At 37.5% G+C, this 15,808-nt stretch overlaps 1 pseudogene; it reads left to right on the forward strand.

The window, feature by feature from the left end:
• Positions 1-10,873: 10,873 nt before the first annotated feature.
• Positions 10,874-13,002, forward strand: LOC100594002 (annotated as a pseudogene).
• Positions 13,003-15,808: the final 2,806 nt, after the last annotated feature.

Below are 15,808 nucleotides of genomic sequence, written 5' to 3' on the forward strand. Positions count from 1 at the left end.
TAGAAATACCAAGGGAAAATATAAATATACACATTATTTATCCTCTATCTACTCTCACTTTTAGTTTAGACCATGATTGACACGTTTCTCCTCACCAGACTAAACACAGGGAACTCTGTATTCTCAGTGAGAGTAGGGACCTTGCTGCACTCTTTGCTGTATTTTCAGTTTGGGGCATGTAATATGAATTTAAATATTTGAACAAAATAATTATGTACTCAGAATCAGAAATAATTTTGGGTTATAACTTCTTTGACTTAGACACAATTTTTTTATTTTTGTTCTGTTCTGTTTGGCTGTGAAAGCTTCACTATTCCAAGAAGTGATTATGGCGCAAAAATCCTTCATGTCTTGTCTACTTCATTCCATCACCAGGGACATAGAAGAGCTTTTTCTACTCCACAATGCCATATGCCTCTGAAGTCAAATATCCCTCCGTGTTCCCTAATGGGGAACAAATTTTTCCATTTGTTCCCCATTAAAATAGTATAAAATTTTTCATCAAATTCATATTCTTTGCTCCAATATCTAAATTTTGTTTTCAGGGCCAATAACAAAAACAAAAAAGTAAAATATACAGATGAACCTTGTTCCTACTCCTTTCCCCGAGCATATCTCATTCATGTATATATGAATATATATATTCCCCTGAGCATATATCATTCATATATATACATATATATGAATTATAGATACACATACATATATATGTATATATGTGCGTGTGTGTGTGTGTGTTTGCTTGTTCCTTACTAGAAAGATGTTACTTTTGTCCATGAAATCACCCACTTCTTCTTCCAATTGTAGCAAAATTAACAAAAGTGGAACTTTTGCTCACTTCTCTTGTTTCTATAATTTACTATGCGGTTCAGGCCTTTGGTTGAAACTGCTTTGAATTATTAAAGGGAACAACATGTTTTCCTTTAACTGAACATTTTACAACATTTAGTAAACCAAAATTACTCATTCACAGAAATATATTTATTGGACATCTCCTATGCTTCAGGCACTGGGGATACAAGTTGAATAAGGGACAGTCTCTGGACACTTTCTAGGGGAGAAGACATACAGTCAATGTGTGTAAATATGGATTACCATGTGAAAACTATCCTGGTAGAAATATTGATATGGTTCCATGAGAGTACAGAAAAAGAATAACAAAACATGACTAGATTCTAAGGAAAGACTGCTTAGTAGAAGTGATGCTTGTACTGAAGCTTCGAAGATGCCAAAAAGCTACATGATAAGTATGTGTTGGAAGGGAGTAGAACACTCTTAAGGCAAATTGAATGACAGTACTAGGTATGAAAGTGTGAAATATAGGAAGACATATTTGGGAAATTAGAGTCTGGTACAGTTGGAAAGTATACAGAAGTGTGGAGGGAGATTGCAATACGAGCAGTAGAATGAGATGAAGAACGTATGGCAATTGAACAGAAGTAAATAAACTGATGGGCAAAGAGTTCAGAAATAGACTCAAATATAACTTAGTATATGACAAAACTGTTAGTTCAAATATGAGAAAGGCAACTGACTTTTCAATAGTGGCTGGGGCAACTGGGTAGTCATCTAGAGCAAAAAAATAAAAAAAAGAAAAGAAAAAACTGTAGCTCTATCTTACTTACAACAGCAAATTAAATTTCAGGTGACTCAAAATGCAAAAATCATACCATAAAGTCTTTAGAAGAAAATATAGATAATCATTTTCTTATTAGTGGTGTCCTCTATAAGACATGACATCTAAGGTAAGAAAATATAAAGAAAAATGTTGAACATCCTGCCGACTTTTAAAAGAAGAGCAAGAAATTTTGAATGATATAAGTAGCTTAAAAAACTTAAGGTGCTATTGACAAAATGGAAATATATACCTGCAACATAATTCTGATAACAATGAATTTAGTAGTTACCTTTATTATTATTATTATTTTATGTTTTTTATCATTTATAGGCATCATTTAATCATTTCAATAACTCTGTATTCCTATCTTACAAATGAAAGATATATAAATCTCAGTGAGCTTGTTGAAAGTCCTAGAGCTAGTAATTCTTGCACTACAGTTTGCACTAAGCTTGGATTGATTCCAAAGCCTATATACTTAAAAATTATAATACTAAATCATAAAAGGATAAATATCCATTAACACAAAAATGCCTACAATCAATGAAAACCAAAAAAAAGTATGTTACAGAGAAACATGGGTGAAGTATAAGAACAGATGACACCTTCTCTCTCTCTTTTAACCCCTTATTACTCATATATTGCCATATACATAAAAATTGGCACTAAATAGTAAAAACAAAGAAAACATTTACTAATCAAAAACAAAACATAAAAATTAGAAACAAGATATGACTTTTTACCTATCAATTTGGCAAAGATTAAGAAAAGTGATTTATCTACTTTGAAGATAAAGTGAGGGAAATATCCTCCCTGGTACTTTTAATGGGAGTATAAATACGCATAAGCTTTTGAAAAGTATTTTGGAAACATTTACCAATATTTTAGTTGTATATATCCTTTGACTCAGAAGTTATATACAGGAACATTTCCTAAATTGCTGATCAGATAAGCATGCAAATATGCAGATAATATGCAGATAATTCATCACATTCAAATTGTTTCAAGAATTAGAAACAATTTGAATGTCCAGCATTACGGAATTGGTTAAATAGAGTGCAGTCATGTATCCTGGTTTTCCTAGGACAATTCCAGTTCATGGCTCTTGTTTCATGATGATTGTAAACAGAGTTCCCTTTCACTCTCAAGTTGTTTCATTTTGAAAATTAAAGTATAAGATCAGTTTATTTAAATATTTTAAACAATACATTTCTCTATGGTCATTGAAAATGACAATGTAAATCTCTATCATCTGACATTAAATGTCTTACGTAACATAGTTTTGAATTAAAAAGTGTATAAAACAGGTTACAAAATATAACTACTATAGTTTTAAATATGTATAAATGTGTATGCACACTCATCTATTAGATATTTATTACTATCATAAATTAATAACTGATTGGTGGGCTTCAGGTAGTTTATTATTCATATTTTTATAGTTTGAACTTTTACAATAAACATATGTCATAATAAATACAATGAAGCTGTTTTCATTTAAGAAGAAAAGCAGGTCATGAACATGCAGATATCTGGTAAATCAGATAATATTAAAAAAATAGTAAGTTAAACAAATTTCTTTGTGCCCACTAGATATTAAAGTAAACTCTTCAAGTTAAAATACATTTAGTTTCAATATAAAATATTATTTTTATGAAAAGGCACAGAGGCTTATTAAATTCAATAAAAGTTAACCTTATTACTAATATTTAGTAAAGAGATATATGATGGATGGATAGATAGATAAATCGGTAGAGGACAGTTCCAGAATTAAGCTACCACGTATTTAGATAGATAAATAGATAGAGGACAGTTCCAGAATTAAAGCTACCAAGTACTTCTTCCAGGAGCAGTTTGGCTTTTCCCCTGTGGCCTCTGCCTAGGCTGGTGTACCCTGTGGAGCACGGAACATGTGTGAAGGGGCCAGCTGTGGCAGATGCTTCTCCAGGATGCCATGAAAGTAGGGCATCCTTAACCCATCTGAAGAGAGAAAATAGTGGCACACAACAGTCTGCATAAGGGTTTTTCAGATACCTTCACCTGAATGAGAAACCTGTCTCTAACAGGACCTCAGATGTCTGACAGAGCTATGTGACACCAAGATAAGCAATGACGTCAGCAAGGTGGTAGAATAGGATAGTCCAGTGCTCAGCACTTTACAAAAATATCAATTTGAACAACTATCAACACAAAATAATACCTTCACAAGAGCTAAGAAAACCAAGTGAAAGATTACAGCATCTGGGTGTAACAAATAAATAAGAAAAGACTGATTGAAGGGAATAAAAACAGTTTCTCATTACCCACATTATTCTTTCACTCATCCCAGACAGCATGGCTCAGATACCTATTGTATGGGAAAGGAGAATGAAATGAGAACCAGATTTTCCTCTTACCCCAACACAAGCCTCACCTCAGTAAAACTCAGTAATAGGCAAGTCCCCACAGCCTCATACTCCAGGCTGGTATCTGAAGACTTAGAATCCATCCAGGTCAGGCTCAAGCACCTGTAAATCTTCACTTCAGGCTGGCTCTTAACATATAGGCTCTAAGTCCACTGCTACAAACCAGGTGACAGGCTAGCCTGGCCATTGATCACACCATATTGTGTGAACAGAATCTCTGAATAAGCTGACTGATGAAGGGTTTTCTCTACTGAAGGCAATCTGTAAAGGCTGGAATAAGTACCCACTTTTTCAGATGTACAGACAGTAATGCATGACCATAAGAATCATGAATGATCAACGAAATGTAACACCATCAAAGAAACATAACAAAGCATCAGTAATCAACTCTAAAAATGGAGATGTATGGACTGCCTGACAAATAATTCAAAATAATCCTACTGAAAAAGCTCAATGACCTGCAAGAGAATAAATATAGAGAACTACATGAAATCAGAAAAACAATACATAAACAAAATGAGAAGTAAAACAAAGAGATAGAAATCATTAAATTCTGGAGCTAGAGAACACAATAGGTACAGTAAAAATTCCATTAAGAGCTTCAACAGTAGACTCTCAAAAAGAAAGAATCAATGAACTTGAGATAGGTCATTTGAAATTACCCAGTAAGAGGAACAAAAACTAAAAATAAAAAATAATGAAGAAATGGGAACTATAAGACACTGTCAAGAGAACCTATATACATGTTTTGGGTATTTCAGAAAGAACATAGAAAGAGGCGGAAAGTGTATCTAAAGAAAACTTTCCAAATCTGGAGAAATTCATATCTGATTCCATGAGGCCCAGAGAACCCCAAATATATTAAAGATATGTTCACCTAGACATAATCAAATTCTCAAAAGACAGAGTTTTGAAATTTATTCATATATATACATATATATGTGTGTGTGTATGTATATGTATATGTAATATATACAAAGACTCCTCCATAAACCCTGCTGCTCCTTCCCATGCCACTGCTGGAAGAGAAGCCATGGTTAACAATTTTCTGCTTTTAAATAGCCTTTAAAAATAACCCAGTTAAAGGGAACTAAATGTGTACTAGTAAATTTCTGAAGCCACAGCTTTGCTGTAGACAGCATACTATAATATTAAAAATCTCTACCTTTGTCTGTAGCTGTAAGACCATAGGTAAGCTTCTTAACCTCTTGTGTAAAACAGAAATAAGGGTGCTTTACCCTCAATGGTAATTAAAATGCATTATCAGTTGCTTAGCATAGCACACAAATAGTGGTTAACTCTACTAGACTCTTGAGCTCCATGAGAGAAGACCCCCCCTTTATTTTGTTTACTACTGTGTACTGGCAACTGCCTGGCATATGATAGTACTGTCTCAAATTTTAGTTGACTGCTGAATGTAGAATTATTGACCTTAAAGTCGTGAATTCCATTTTGTAAGCTTTTAAGCCTTTTCCCTTTGTCAAGTGTAATTCTCCTATCAAAAGAAACTGAAAAAGAATGTTATTGATGACCTGACTTTCCATATGCACCTAATGTGTTTTAATGGATTTTGGAGTATCAAAATGTATGTCCTCAATATCTTCATGTTATTTTCCTCTACTCAAAACTGGAAAAGGTCCTCATTACCAGCTCAAATCCAGACTCTATTCTGGCATTGAAAGTTCCATCATCAAGCTATACCAAACATGTCACTTAGACCTTTCAAAGTCTCAGCAGAAATTCCTGCTTTGAAGACCTCATTCTTATCACTCCTGGTGCACACCCATTTTCACTCCCAAGTAACCAAATGTGAATAGCGCTCTTGACCCATCCCTTCTCACAACCAGCCCCACCTTGAGGTCAGGCTCTTTATTAATCTCCATCAGACCATGAGACTCAAGGGCTGGCGATCTGTCTCTTTCCATCATTGTATTCCCAACCTTGTACCCTGTCCTTCATGAAATACACATTTGATGAATGAAATTTTGGATTTTTTTTTTTTTTTTTTTTTTTAGACGGAGTCTCCCTCTGTTGCCCAGGCTGGATTGCAGTGGTGCAATCTCGGCTTATTACAACCTCCACCTCCTGGGCTCAAGTGATTCTCCTGCCTCAGCCTCCCGAGTAGCTGATACTACAGGCATGCACCACCATGCCCGGCTACTTTTTGTATTTTTAGTAGAGACAGAATTTCACCATGTTGGCCAGGCTGGTCTTGAACTCCTGAACTCAAGCGATCCACCTGCCTTGGCCTCCCAAAGCACTGGAATTAAAGGAGTAAGCCACTGCACCCGACTGAAATCTTGAATTGTTAACTTTGGTTTCCTATGTGTCTTTTTTTTTTCTAACAAGCCTCTAAACACCTGTAATATTTCTTTTGAATCTCCCACAACATCACTAAGATTCACAATAAATATTTATTCAGTTAAAAAACAGAAGGAATTATTTATTTTCTTGGAGCTTTACTTTTGGCATTTCAAAGACCAGTGTGAGACCAATTGCTAAACACTAACTGCTACTAAATCTTCTAAAACTGCTTTAAACTACCGCTACCTTCTGTCATTTAGCTGTAGAATAGTTGAGAATTACAGTAGCTTTAATGGGAAGAGATAGTGAAATAACAAGAACTTTTTCTAAAGTGCCTGAACTACCATAGTTCTTTGTCCTCTACTTACTGTCAGTGCTTTGAAAATGGGGACAAGAAGAAATTTAACTGATAGAAGAATGATGGAGCTGAATTTTCTTGTAGTATTGGATGCTTGGCTTCTGCTTTGTCCATACACCAGATTTTTCATTTATTTTATAAAAAATAGATGAAAGAAAGTATTAATATGGAAGAATATACAGAAACAAAGCCAAAATAAAGGCTTGGGGTTTGCCTGTCTTTTATTACTTTTTCTTTTTTTTTACAATTTAAACTTGTTTGCCTGACAACTTTTAAATGGAAAAAGGCTGAAGGACGGCTGTAAAAGTCACTAGTTCTACAAATCAGAAATATATTTGTACCCTGTAAAACATCTGTCTTTTAAAGTTTTATCTTGAAATTCTGATATTTAGTTCTATTATTTATAATTAAAAGAAATAACATCTTCAAATATTTTGATGGTAGTGTATTTTAAAATATAAATCAAGTAAGGTCATAGCTTTAAATAAGCAAAAATTCTCATCATAATGCAAATGTTAAAATTACTTTCAAAACATAAAAAAACTAAAAAGTTCATCTTATAGCAATAAACTTGTATCTGGATTACTTGATATCTAACTTAGCCTAGTTGTAATACTAAACAATCCACTTTTTCTTTTGATGACAGTGTTTAACACTCTTTCACTCATACTGAAATGAAAAACATCACTGATACAGTCATATCCACTCTATCCATCTTTGCTCTAAAATTTTATGATCATATAGTTCTATTGAACAAATGGCTTTATTGCTACATATGGTTCTTTGCTCAGTGTAAAAAGAAAAAATATAACTTGCATTATAACATTTATACCCTGTGAGTGCCTAGCTGATACATGGTACATACACAAATGTCTATCCACAATGTTTCTACTTGCAAGATGAATGAGCAGTAAACATAGATGTTGTATGACTCGCTTAACCAGAAATGTCAAAAATTGACAAGCAGAAGGCTGACATCAACCTCCACAATGAAAAATCATGATTATTTAATCAATTATTGTCAGCTTTTTAATGCTTAATTACTGTGATTCCTTTCTCTTTCTAAATAAATATTCACTTTTATACCTAATTGATACTCAAAATTTAGTATTCAAACTTAAAATGATCCTTAAGATTGCAAAAGCTCTAGGCCCCTTAAAACCTGGATTCTTCCTCGTGAGCAGTGATTGCCTTCATTTCTACTAATATGTTTATGAGATCATGAGAAACAGTGTACACATTCACAACACAGTAAAACTGAAACCACAGATTTTTTCCACTGTTCTTGTAGTTAATGAAACATATGACTTGTTACAAACTGCCACAAAATTACTAGAAAGAATACAAGATTTTCTGAGTAATCTGGGAGAACATTAATATGCTGTCACCTTGTTTACCCCCTTGAATCAATAATCCCCAGAAAGTGAGTCAAAAATTTCCTTATCTCATGAGTACTTTGTTTCCAGGCTATTTGACTGTCATTCCCCATCTTATCTGGCCAAGATCTCTCTTTCAGCTAGTGGGATACAATTTCCAGAAAACAATTAATCTGGATGTCAGGAGAATATGGATGACATATTTTGAGGAATCTTCAAGAGCCTCAGGAACAGCCCTGGCACTGGGGTGTTCAGAGTGTACTTGATCCATTAGAGCAGAGAATCTAAACCCAGGGGAACCAGAGATCTATAGTATACAAGATCATGTAAGACTGTATGCAAAATTTTGAATGCATATTAGTGAATACTTCATTTGGTTTTTTTTTTGTATTATCTCTTTTTTATTATTATTATACTTTAAGTTTTATTTCATTGAGATAACTGAGATACAAAAAGGTTATGAACCTCTAGTATGGAAAACAAACACACACAAGAACATAAGCTACAGTAGACAAGTTATAGTAAGATAGTAAGGAGGTAGTAAGATAAGGAGGTAAAGTCTAAGATAAGGAGGTAGTAAGATAAGGAGGTAGAGTCTAAGGTCAAAACATCCTGGGTTATGATACTGGCTCTCCCACTTTCCAGCCATGTGGTATCCAAAGGTTATTTGGACTCCTTATTCCTAAATTTTCTTATCTGTAAAATAGGGAAAATATTAGTATCTACCTAATAGGGCTTTTGGGAGGATCAAATGAATGAAAATATGTAAAGCTCTTGGAACAATGCCTAGAATATGGTGAATGCTATGTATATGTTAGCTATTAATATTATAAAATTCTGCTAGGCACTTGAAACAGAGTTTGAAACTTCAGGCTTCCAACTATGAAGCAAAAAAAAAAAAAAATGCCTTTTGGAGATAGGATAGAGAGAAGGCATTTTATACCTGGAAAAAACTGTGTCTGGAAAACAACTCTTATTTCTAGATGAAGGAATGGAAAATTTAAACATGTACTATTGCATGGAGTCTATAAAAATATTGAGGTTTTTTAAAATGGATTTCAACTTAAAGAATTTTATAGAAAGAGTAACTTCTACAAATTTACGTGCATCCTGAAACACACACACACACAACTACAAAGCAGTCTACTTCTCTGAAATTAAATAAAAATACTTTTATGAAACAAGTAAGAAAACCAAAAAGAGAGCAAAGGCTAGTTCAAGGATATAACGAGGTACAATGGATAAGAGACAGGTGGGATAAGAAATAATTTCATAAAAATTGAAAACACAGCTGAAAAGACAAATATCAATCTTCTTTGGCAGCAATAAGAAGCAGAATTGGCATTGTAGAATATTGAGTTGGTACATACTGGTCAAACTTGACAAGTTTCTAGAGGGAATGAGAAAACAGTGAGGAACACAATAGATAATGAGAAGAAATAAGAAAGATGCAAACTAAGGATAACAGTTGTTCCTCAATATGCAAAAAAGAATGGAATCTAACACAATAATAAAAAAACACAATTGCTATTTCCTTAGCTAAAAATCAAACAAACAATTAGAAAAACATACATGTGGCTGGGTGTGGTGGCTCACGCCTGTAATCCTAGCACTTTGGGAGGCAGAAGTGGGTAGATCACCTGAGGTTAGGAGTTTGAGACCAGCCTGGGCAACATGGTGAAACTCCATCTCTACTAAAAATATAAAAGTTAGCAGGGCGTGGCAGCAGGCACCTATAATCCCAGCTACTCTGGAGGCTGAGGCGGGAGAATCGCTTGAACCCGGGGGGGCAGAGGTTGCAGTAAGCCGAGCTCACACCACTGCACTCCAGCCTGGGTGAAAGAGTGAAACTCCCTTTCAAAAAAAAAAAAAAAAAGAAAAGAAAAGAAAAACATAAATGTTCTCTGTGGAGAACACTATGGAGGTTCCTCAAAACAACTAAAAACAGAACTATCATGTGATCCAGGATTCTCACTTCTAGGTATATATCCCCCAAAAATAAAATCAATATATATAAGAGATATCTGCACTCTCATGTTCATTGCAGCACTCTTCACAATAGCCAAGATTTGGAATCAACTTAAGTGTCCATCGACAGATGAATGGATAAACAACATGTAGTATTTATCCACAATGGACTATTGTTCAGCAATAAAAAGAATAAAATCCTGTTATTTGCAACAACATGGATGAGGCTAGAGGTTATTGTGTGAAGTGAAAAAAAGCCAGGCACAGAAACACAAACTTCACATGTTCTCACTTATTTGTGGGAGCTAAAAATTAAAACAATTGAACTCATGGAGATAGAAAGTAGAATGATAGTTACCAAAGGCTGGGAAGGGTAGTAAGGGGAAAGGACTGGGGGAGTGGGGATGATTACTGGGTGCAAAAATATAGTTAGATAGTATTTGGTAGCACAATTGAGTGACTACAGTCAACAGTAATTTACTACATATTTATAAATACCTAAAAGAGTAGAACTGTAATGTTCCTATCACAAAGAAATGATAAATACTTGAGGTGATGGTTGCCCCAATTACCCTGATGTGATTTTTACACACTGTATGCCTATATCAAAACATCACATGTACCACGTAAATATATATACCTACTATGTACACATAATAATTAAAAACAAAACATTAAAAAAATGTAAAAATGAGGTGGGATCATCACATGCCTGATGAACTCAGTGAAAAGAAATCCACACTTAAATCTATGTAACTTTTTTCTTTTAGTTACAGGGCAAAAGAGAAACTCCTATCTGTGCTCAAGAGAAAAAATAACAACACACAAAACAGAAGGCGCCATCATGGGAGTTGACATCTGCCACAACAAGGACCCATAGGTTCAGCACAAGGAGCTCAAGAGCCAGGATAATGGTCTACCTGAGGCTGTTGGTCAAACTGTACATGTTTCTGTTCAGATGGAACAACTCCACATTCAACCAGGTTGTGCTGAAGAGGCTGTTTATGAGTCGCACCAACCGACCACCTGTGTCCCTTTCACGGATGATCCAGAAGATAAAGCTTTCTGACCGGGAAAACAGAAAGGCTGTGGCTGTGGGTGAGAGGTGACAGCGTGCTGCCAGTCCTCACAGCCTTCGCTCGCTCTTGGAGTCTCCTCTGCCTGGGCTCCCACTTTGGCAGCACTTGAGGAGCCCTTCAGCCCACCGCTGCACTGTGGGAGCCCTTCTCTGGGCTGGCCAAGGCCAGAACCGGCTCCCTCAGCTTGCAGGGAGGTGTGGAGGGAGAGGCGCCAGCGGGAACCGGGGCTGCCTCCAGTGCTTGTGGGCCAGCTGGAGTTCCGGGTGGGCATGGGCTTGGTGGGCCCTGCACTCGGAGCAGCCAGCCGGCCCTGCCAGCCCCAGGCAATGAGGGGTTTAGCACCCGGGCCAGTGGCTGTGGAGGGTGTACTGGGTCCCCCAGCAATGCCAGCCCATCGGCACTGCGCTCGATTTCTCACCAGGCCTTAGCTGCCTTCCCGCAGGGCGAGGCTCGGGACCTGCAGCCTGCCACGCCTGAGCCTCCCACCCCCTCCATGGGCTCCTATGCAGCCCTAGTGTCCCTGACGAGCACCACCACCTGCTCCATGGTGCCCAGTCCCATCAACCACCCAAGGGCTGAGGAGTGCGAGCGCACCGCACGGCCTGTGACTGGCAGGCAGCTCCACCTGCAGCCCCAGTGCAGGATCCACTGCATGAAGCCAGCTGGGCTCCTGAATCTGGTGGAGATGTGGAGAACCTTTATGTCTAGCTCAGGGATTATAAATACACCAATCAGTACCCTGTGTCTAGCTCAGGGTCTGTGAATGCACCAATCAACACTCTGTATCTAGCTACTCTGGTGGGGCCTTGGAGAACCTTTATGTGTAGCTCAGAGATTGTAAATACACCAATCGGCACTCTGTATCTAGCTCAAGGTTTGTAAACACACCAGTCAGCACCCTGTGTCTAGCTCAGGGTTTGTGAATGCACCAGTCGACACTCTGTATCTGGCTACTCTGGTGGGGCCTTGGAGAATCTTTGTGTCCACACTCTGTATCTAGTTAATCTAGTGGGGACGTGGAGAACCTCTGTGTCTAGCTCAGGGATTGTAAACGCACCAATCAGCACCCTGTCAAAACAGACCACTGGGCTCTACTAATCAGCAAGGATGTTGGTGGGGCCAGATAAGAGAATAAAAGCAGGCTGCCCGAGCCAGCGGTGGCAACCCGCTCGGGTCCCCTTCCACACTGTGGAAGCTTTGTTCTTTTGCTCTTTGCAATAAATCTTGCTACTGCTCACTCTTTGGGTCCACGCTGCCTTAAGAGCTATAACACTCACCGCGAAGGTCTGCAGCTTCACTCCTGAAGCCAGCGGACCACAAACCCACCAGAAGGAAGAAACTCCGAACATATCCGAACATCAGAAGAAACAAACTCCAGACGCGCTGCCTTAAGAGCTTTAACACTCACCGCGAAGGTCTGCAGCTTCACTCCTGAAGCCAGCGAGACGGCGAGCCCACAGGGAGGAACGAACAACTCCAGACGCGCTCCCTTAAGAGCTGTAACACTCAGAGTGAGGGTCTGCGGCTTCATTCTTGAAGTCAGTGAGACCAAGAACCCACCACTTCCGGACACATGGGGACCATAACGGATGACGTACGGGTTCAGGAAGTGCCCAAACCGAAGGTGTGTGCACTGCGCATGACCAGCCGGGCCCGCAGCGGCATCCTCGCGGCCGGGGGCAAGATCCTCACTTTTGACCAGCTGGCCGCTGACGCCCCCAAAGGCTGTGGCACCGTCCTGCTCTCTGGTCCTCGCAGGGGCCGAGAGGTGTACCGGCATTTTGGCAAGGCACCGGGAACCCCGCACAGCCACACCAAATCATACATCCACTCCAAGGGCTGGAAGTTCGAGCGCACCAGAGGCCTACTGGCCAGCCAAGGCTACAAAAACTAACTCTAGATCCTATCCTCTTATTAAAGATTTTGGATGATGAAAAAAAAAAGAAAAGAAAAGAAAAAGAAAATGTTAAAAATAGAAAATCTACCTATGTTCAAAACAACAACATCTGATTCTACTTGCACTAATGCTATAGTGTCAGGAAACAACGAAGCAAACTCATTAGCCATTTGAATGCAGTAAAACTGTGTATTCGGAAACCTCAGGTGAATTAACAGAAAATTTACTAGAGAAACAAGGAGAATTCAGAAACTAAAAGGGCTGTAGGATGTCTTCCCCAGGTTTATGTTGTTTTAGTTACATTATTCTGTAAACTGGTTAGTGCACCTACAGGATCATTCAATTTGGCTATGGTTTTTGTGTTAGCCACGGCTTAAAATTATCCAATTCCTCTTCGCACTACCCATCTCCTTTAGTCATATTAAGTAATGAAAATTAAGGAACATTTATTTACGAGTCCTTGGTATGTTGGCAAAGACCGATCATACAAAAAAAAAACCACACCTCTTTTGCTCAAAAAATAAAAAAAGCTTTGATAAATTGCAAAATGCAGACATTATCATGCAATAAGCTTTGATAACTTAGAAAATAAACCTAGAAATTAAACCAAGATTGAAACAAAAATAACCAAAAACATCTGGAAGGTAAATTACTGCTCAGGAACTCTTGTAATACTTCAAGGATTCAAATGTAAACTGATAATATGAACTGTACAAAGAGAAAAATGTCCCTAACTGTTTCATGCTCAAGGGAATGTTTCCTTCTGGCCAGCCACCAACTTCCATACATCCTTCTCTCCTCAGGGATCAGATGGCTCTGCCGGGATGCCTTCCTTGTCTTTCTGCCAGCTTAGTGATTGATTATCTATCTTTATTACCAAGTCAATCTGTACACTGAATGTGGAATGGATTCAGCAGTCAAAGGAAGAAGTGGAAAAACAAGATATGATACGGCTTAGGTAAAAATCCGTTTTAAGCAGCAGCATCCTAAGTCTATAGCAATCCCATTTGGCTGTACAAAGAGGTGAGCTTCTCTTGTTTTGCAGACAAATGCAGAGTACTCTCAAATGCTAGAAATATGTTTTTTACAGAGAGAGATAGCAGCAGCCAAGTCACCCCTCTTCACAAATGTCCCCCCCAAAACAATAAATTAAATGGTTACGTTAAGAGAAACAGATAATTTCCCTCTGTCCCTTCCAAAATGGAATATTATGGTGTGGCCCCTATGACTGAACACCTAGAGGAGTAGCAGTCTGAGAGACAGGGTAGGACTGGATACTCATACAACCGGGGAATAAAGCTAGAAAACTGGTCGTGTTTTTTCCAAAGAAGCAAAGCAGCTGTAGAACAGAAATCAGCCGGGAAAATAAAACTATATTAACGTCACATAACTAGAAAAAAACTGTTGGCAAAAGAGAAGACTTTAGATCTCCATTATAGGCCCAAAGTGGCTGTTTCCTACTCCTAAGCAAACAATGACATTTGGTCTGTTAAGAAAAAATGAAGGCCTTGAAAGAAAACAGGATGTAGGGAAGAATTTTTGCATTTTTGTTGTTCCTTCTACTTCTTTACGAATACGAGATGGGGAAACTTAAAGAGGAAGAGCCCAGGAAGGGTTTAGGGGAGAAAGAAATGTACGGAATACCAGGAGAAGATTTGGGAGAAGAGAATGTGTTGCAGGACAATAAATACTTTGAAGGTTTTCTGTTGTTTTCATTCTAAAGGGTGACATTCCAAATAAGAACAAAAATGAGCAATGGAGCTAAAGAAAGCCTACCAGACAGGTAAACTGTGGCTATCGCAGGTGCTCTTCGTTTCTTCTGTTTTAGTGCTCCACGCTTATTCCTTAACACATTGTAATGTAATTGTTTGAAGGTGTGTGTATATTTTCATTAGACTCAGAGACTCAGAGGCAGGTCACCTGCTTGTCTCTTGGTTGTGCAACTTCCTCATGAAAATTACTGGTCATAAATATTGTCATATGTACCCTCAAACCTCCAACTAACAGCAGAAATTCCCTGTAAGCTCTTAACTGAGACACCTTTGAGTAGCTTCAGTGGCTATTCAAGTGGCCAAGAGCTCATTACCTATACAGACAATTTGGGTGATTTAATGGATTAACTCAACTACTCAATTGGTTAATTCAAATTATCACAATATACTAAACAAAATTCCCTTTCTTCCAGTGGTTTTATCACACAAAGCTAAATGGAATATATCTACTTTGCAGTGTCTCTTTAAAATCTAACTTCTGCTAGCATATATCCTCTTTGTTATCATTATTATAAACAATTTACAGATGCAGAAACTGAGGCTGAAAAACATTAAACACCTCACCCAAAGTCAGATTGCCAGGGTTAATGGCTATTCTGGGACTTAAACTCAGATCTCTTTTATTTCATAATTTATGAACGTAAACACTATGCTGTCCTGAAAATAACTACATTTTCTTTAAAAGCATCTTTTTATAAGTGGCTTCTACAGCACTATAAATCTCAAAATTCTTTCTCCATATACCATTTAATTTGTCAGTTTCTCTCTCAAAATGTGGCCCTGAAATTAACACAATGTTGCCAGTTAAAGACAGAGTTCAGGGGGATTATCACCAAATTTTGTTTGGACCCCAGAAATCCATCTTAGTAAACTAAAATTGTATGGGTGTTACCAAACTTGTATTTTGTGATAAACAAAAGTTTCAGATTATTTTTATATAAATTTCTTCAAAGAAAGGTCTTCCCAATCTAGTTATAAAGTTTATTGTTTTAACTAAAATGCAAGACATTTATCTTTGTTAAATGTCATCA

This window comes from Nomascus leucogenys, chromosome 13, assembly GCF_006542625.1.
Source record: "Nomascus leucogenys isolate Asia chromosome 13, Asia_NLE_v1, whole genome shotgun sequence".
NCBI lineage: Eukaryota > Metazoa > Chordata > Mammalia > Primates > Hylobatidae > Nomascus > Nomascus leucogenys.